The 6,200-nt window shown below is 35.7% G+C and overlaps 1 long non-coding RNA gene across 1 annotated transcript in view; it reads left to right on the forward strand.

The window, feature by feature from the left end:
* Positions 1–6,200, forward strand: part of LOC106042458 (uncharacterized) — a 226,541-nt gene extending 220,341 nt beyond the window's left edge. The window contains exon 8 of the long non-coding RNA XR_010831078.1: positions 3,455–6,200. This is a non-coding gene — a long non-coding RNA (uncharacterized lncRNA). The remainder of the gene's footprint in view (positions 1–3,454) is intronic.

Genomic DNA, 6,200 nt, shown 5'->3' on the forward strand with positions numbered 1-6,200 from the left:
CCCTCTTATGGTAACAGTGTTGCTTTCAGCTGGAAATGAGGACATATACAAAATATTTGCTTACCTAAAACTAGACTTCAGTGAAGCCATTTTCAAAATTTTATTGTCATGATCATCCTAAGTTAAAATGAAATTTTATGCAAAAGATTATCAAAATTACAACAGGATTCTTTTGCTAGTGTTACAGGACAAACATGTATAAGTCAAAACACAGAACATTAACTGAACAAAAAAGAAGAAAATGTGTTGGACATAGATAGTAGTTATTCAGAAAATGTTAGCATAGGGGAAAACTAAGAAATGTTATGTATCTCATCTATTCTTAACTGTGATTTCAGTGTAAGCCACATTTTTCTTCTGAATACAGCCAGTTGTTATTGGTGCCTGCATCTTAAAACTACCTTGAAGAATATTGAGTGAAAGCTAATTCTAATTAATTACTATTTAATCAATTAATATTTAAAAAGAGCAGCTTTACATGCAAGAAATTCAGGGGTAAATCTGCAAAGAATACAATGCTGGCTAGTGCAACACCTAACTTGAAGGCATCCTGCCAGCTGGTAGGGATTTTTGTTCCAAGTGTAGGCACTTCTCTTCCTTAATGAACGGACGGGAAGAGCTAAGTCAGCTCAGAGTAATGTCACTGGAGACAAGCGAGCTGAACTCTTCCAGAGAAAAACAGCAAGAAGTCAGCTGTATCCCTTAGAGTAAGGCATTTTACTCTACTTAGGTTTCTCTACCGTGAATCTGGTCTTTGAATTAAACATGTTCAAACTGGCCAAAGGAAATCCCATCCCAGTATTTAAAGCACTCACCTAAGTGGGGACCTGTTTTCAAAAATCCTCTTTGGCCTGAAAGCATATGTCTCTGGCTCCCAGCTTCTGATCTTACTGAGGTTTTTTGCTTAGTGTGTATTGCTTACTTTGAGGGATGGGGAGGAGAGTGCAACTGATCGATCAACTTAGTTAAATGTTCCTTGGCAGAGGAGGGAATGGTACTCAGGTTTCTGTTGCAATGAGTACTTTATTAACACAGAGTACATCAGATTGACAGGCAGGTACTTGATGGTCGCAAACTGCTAGGATTACTGAGGGACAGCTGCATCATTCAAGTAAATTAGTGCAATCAGTATTCAATCACAGGGTCATATACATATGAGGATGGAATATCAAGCCAGAGACCTGTGAAAATCATTTTCTTCACCCATACCACAATGAACACTGTCTCAGTATACAGAATGAAATAACAGTGAGTCGTTCTATTTTTTCAGAACTTTTCTATTAAATTCAGAAAAATCATGGAAGATACCATTGTCTGATGAGAAAAACTTTATTAAGATGAATAAAAGGAAAAAAACAGCAAAATCCTTTACTCTGTATACTTCTACAGGGAGCACAGAGAAAGCCATATGTGCAAATTGGCAGAGAGATCAGATTGTTTTGACTACCTCTGCAGTGAGCTGAGCTGTAACAGCCTGGCAAAGTGAGGAATCAGTGCTGAACCAAACTCATATCACACGGAGAGGTACCATTCTCCTGCTATTTCATGAGAGCACATAGTTGAATGTTTGTGTGAACGTGTGGCTGGAGGGGCACTCCATTTATGACAGGCTACAGATGTCTGTGGAACGTTGCTCTGGAAGAATTTGCAATGAGATTTCCAGCAGGAAGCACAAATGCTAAGCAGATGTATTTTATTCCAGACCTAAACTGTTGGACTCTTCAGTTTTAGGCTCAGATTGGCAGAAAATCTTCACTTTCTAGTTTAACATTTTAAAGATAACAGTAACAAAGCAATGACTTTTCAGTCCTATTAAGACTGGAAGCCACTGGGGAGGTCCTGTGGGTCTGTATTTCCCTGAGGGTACACAGACTGCTCATTGAATCTGCTCAGTCATCACTTCTGCATTGAACTTAAAAAAAAAATCAAAGCAAAAAAATGAAAGAAACCCAACCCCCAAAAGCAAGTAGCACTCCTGCTCAAAGGATGTTCAAGGGAGTTATTCCAACTTGATCTTTCTCCCACATACCCACTATGGGAGGAAATATTTATAGAGGAAGGAAACTGAAAAAGATTGCAAAGATCCTACCACATAGATTTCCTGGTGTTATTCTTTAGACGAAGAGGCAAAAGTTCTTTCCTCAAATTCCTTTTCCCATGCAAGCAGAGGGAAGAATATTGTCTTTTGTTAACTTTTTATTTTGCTTATTTGCCATTATCTTCAAAACGTGCTATATAAAGATGCAATTTATTAATCATGACTGTGTTGTGTTCCATAACAAAAATGATCCTTTGGGACCATATTTGTAATATGTGCCAAAATGTACTGTTAGCTAAGTAGCCTTATCTATAATTCAGAGAGACTTTGTGTGCTTTGGAAGACTGTTTGGCAAACTGTGCAAGGAAGTCATTTAGTTATCTGGCTACATTAAGGATGAAATCAATTTGAGATGAATTAGTACTTCTAGAAAAGTGGTATGAAAAAAACAACCTAATCTCTTGGCTTTGGAAGAAGTAATTAGCTAGAACTGCAAAAGCCTTGGTGAGTATGCAATCGGATATCCTTTAGTGGATCTAGAGGAGCAATTTAAGAAACTATTGTCTCAATTTTTCATTCCTACTTTTTATATGGTGGTTACGTTTTCAACAGTTTAGATTTGTTATATACCCTACCAAGTGCTTCTACCCTGCTTCAGTGAAAAAGTGGATTAATTTAAATCACTGTCTCAGATTGTTTAGCAGGCAGAGAACAAATTACTTTCAAATGGTCTGAGACTTTTTTTCAGTTTGATTCCCTGTCTCCTCCTCTTGTTGCTACATGGGACGTAAAAATATATGGAGAGGGTGTTGCAACCCAACTAAAGGCAAAGCTCCAACTGAGATTGACTTCAGTTCCAGAAGGCCCAGGTTCATAACGTGAATGTAGTGTATTAAGGATGCACTGCAAAGTGTTTGTTAAATGAAGTTGCAGTTTTCTTCACAAGCATTTATTTCAAGTCCTTTGCAATATAACAATAAACCTGTGCAATTTTATTTCTAGCTCAATGGGACATTGGACATTGCTAATCTGTTTAATGTACATACCTTAGTATTCTATCATAAAAATGATTCATTAGTGAGCTGAGTGACAAAAAAAGCATGTCTAAAAAAAAGCTTAAGGACAATCCAAGATCGTTTGCATTTATTTTAATGATATCCAAATGGCGTTCTAACTAAAGATGTTAATAATTATGATGAGCAATAAAACTGTAGAAAGAGTTAAACTTACTGGCAGGCTTTATTCTCCTAGTGTTCTGTTTGACATAATTCCATAACCTCTTCCCTTCAATAAATGTCAAGTATTTTGTTTTATTTTTTTAATTTCTTAAATGTCCTAGCTGTGAAGAGAGACAGAGCATGAAAATTGTCAGGGATATATCACGTTTTGCATTCACATGCTCATGTTTTTTGTTAGGGTGACGGAAAGGCCAGAGAAGACGCTGCAGGAAGACTTCCAAGCAACAATAAATATGGAAGTTCTTTCCAACTCAATGTTTTGAAATGTTTTAGAAACTTACTCAAAAGGCCTTGCTATGATCATCTCTTGTAGAGGAGTAAGAGTAATATTTCCACAATAAATATTTTATTCTTGATGGTACTTTCTCTGAAAACCACCAGTAGAGAAGTGGTGGGATTTGATGACAACACAGATTTTAAAAATGTTATAAACTTATCTAATGGCAGAAGATGATGACAGTTTTCAAAGATATGCCTGCCAGTCAAGAACTGCTTCAGCCAGATGAAAAAATTCATTGCTTTTGCTTTGAAGCTTGATTAGCTCATGAAAGGATTTTTGTGATATAGTAGTATCTGACACAGGGCACCAGCTTCAAAGACCTTTGATGTGCTTTCAACTCAAATGTCCTTTAGAATAACACGTTAAAAACAATGATTTTTTAGAATAATGTTAAAAAAAATGATTTTTGTGCTAGGTCTACATCAGTGCAGGGACCCCTTTACCCATGGTCATGGATTTCAGTGCTCCTCTCTGTGACTGTTGTGACAGCTTGGGACTGGAGCTAGTCTCTTATTTATGTGATACACTTTTGCAGACCACATGATTCATAAATGTTATAAAATGATTGAATCGTAATGGTCTAACCCAACTTTTACCAAGAAACATGAGACTCCTACAGCTTCTCTGAGGCTGAAACTGAATGAGTTTGTGAACAAGTCACAGAAAGCACCAAGCATGGTCTATATTCACACCCTGCCTCAGTGTTTGGTAAATGATGAGCAGAAAGGCACAAATGAAGAGGTTTAATTTCTATACCTATTTACAGTGTTATTGATACAGAACGTCTAGATGCAGGTGCATCTAGATTGGAAAACTGTATATTTTGGAGTGTAAATCCAGGAAAATAGACTGTGCCCTAAATAATCACTTACCATACACATCTCGGAAGAAACCAAGAAAATAATAATCTACCATTTTGCACAAGCATGAACTGGGATCCAAACAGATAATAAATTGCAAATGAAACTCATTGTGATAAGTGAAATCAGATTAAACAGAAGGTTGTCCATGAGTGTCTTTCTCCTACAATGAAGACTGACAGAAATAAGAGAAGTGAATAAGCTTAATCCTTGATTCAGCTTTAACAGTATTTCCAAGGGCTGTTTCATAAAATCTAAACACATTAAAAAATAGCCAGAAACCTAATCTGCCCAGAAATCACAGATTTCTCATCTGTGTGTTGAAGACATAGCAACCCAAATTACCCTTGAAATGACTCTATTTCAAGTCATACACTTTTCTGAGTTATATTTTTAGAAGACTTCTACTAGTAGTCCAAGAACTTTTTTCCAGACAAGGATTTGCCTTGGGTTTATGTTAGCATATAATTTGTAAAAGTTTGTAATAAACATGCCTCACTGGGATTGGCAGAGATTATAGGAAGGAAAAAAACACTGCTAACTTTGGGCTACTTGCTTTGGTTCAGACCTCAGGTTTGTTATATTAGCTTCAAAACTGCAGTGAATTGATGAATCATTTTGTAACTAAGACCAGAACTTCCAACATGGCCTAATCTTTTCAGAAATTCTCCTTTGATTATGGATTTCTGTTTCCAGTGTAAATATTAAAGAGTTGCCTGGTGCTTAGACTGGGAGGTATACTACCAGAATTTCATTCAGATAGAAATAAATACACAATGAGTAATTCAAAACATTAGGCCTGAGCTGGCTATATACCCACTGAAGTCAATGAAATTTTAGGATGTACGAGAAGTGCCAACTGAAGTCTTACAAATAAACAGTGAATGTTTATGTAAATATGATAAACAGAAAAACACCATTATGAATGTGGGTGGTTGATCTAAGTTAGTAGTCTTCTCGGGCCAGTTTTTATATTTTTTTTTACGATAATAGAGCCATCATTATTTTTCCAATGCTTTTCAGTTCATGGTAAGTGATAATTTCCCTTCTGTTAGTCACACAAACTAAAAGCAGTAATCAGTTTAGCTGCATCTGGAAAGTAATCTTGTTTGTAAATGATGAAAGGAAACAAGGCAGGAACCTATTTACAAACCTCCTCTGTAGAAGCATTCAGTTTTCCCGAAGTCATTCTTTTCAACAAAATGACCTGCTTCTCTGCTCCAGGTGAAGTTTTCAAATCCTTCAACATACCAGTTAATAATTGGTACAACTCAGGAGCTGAAAGTTTAAAGCATCCATCGATGTTTGTGAAAGTAGCATTTAGAAATTACTGTGATAGTGTACTTTTTTGTGTTTTGTTTTGTTCTTTTATACAAGTAGATGTTTTTGTCGAAATTGAGTGTGACACTAAGACATTGAGCAAGCTCAGAATGGGTCAATCCATTGCTTTGAGGAGCCAACACTTCTGATTGTTTAAAGGTATGAAGTTTTATGAAGTTTTTTTTTCTTCAGAAATAAAATTTGGTTTGTTCTTTCACTGTCTAGGAAGTTACTGTTCTACAGTGATGGATAATTTTGTATTAAGTGGAAAAAAGTTTTTATATATTGAATAAATATTTAATTATAATAAATGTTGGCATTCTGATAACTAGTGAGAAGTTTTGTGTTTATTGATTTTTCATAAAATGGTATGTAAATAATGAAAATCAAGTGTTGAAAAAATCAACAAACAGAAACAGTTTTAGAGGTATAACATGAAAGGTATCATAGTCAAAAGAGAGTGA

The sequence above is a fragment of the Anser cygnoides genome, chromosome 4 (assembly GCF_040182565.1).
Source record: "Anser cygnoides isolate HZ-2024a breed goose chromosome 4, Taihu_goose_T2T_genome, whole genome shotgun sequence".
Lineage (NCBI taxonomy): Eukaryota > Metazoa > Chordata > Aves > Anseriformes > Anatidae > Anser > Anser cygnoides.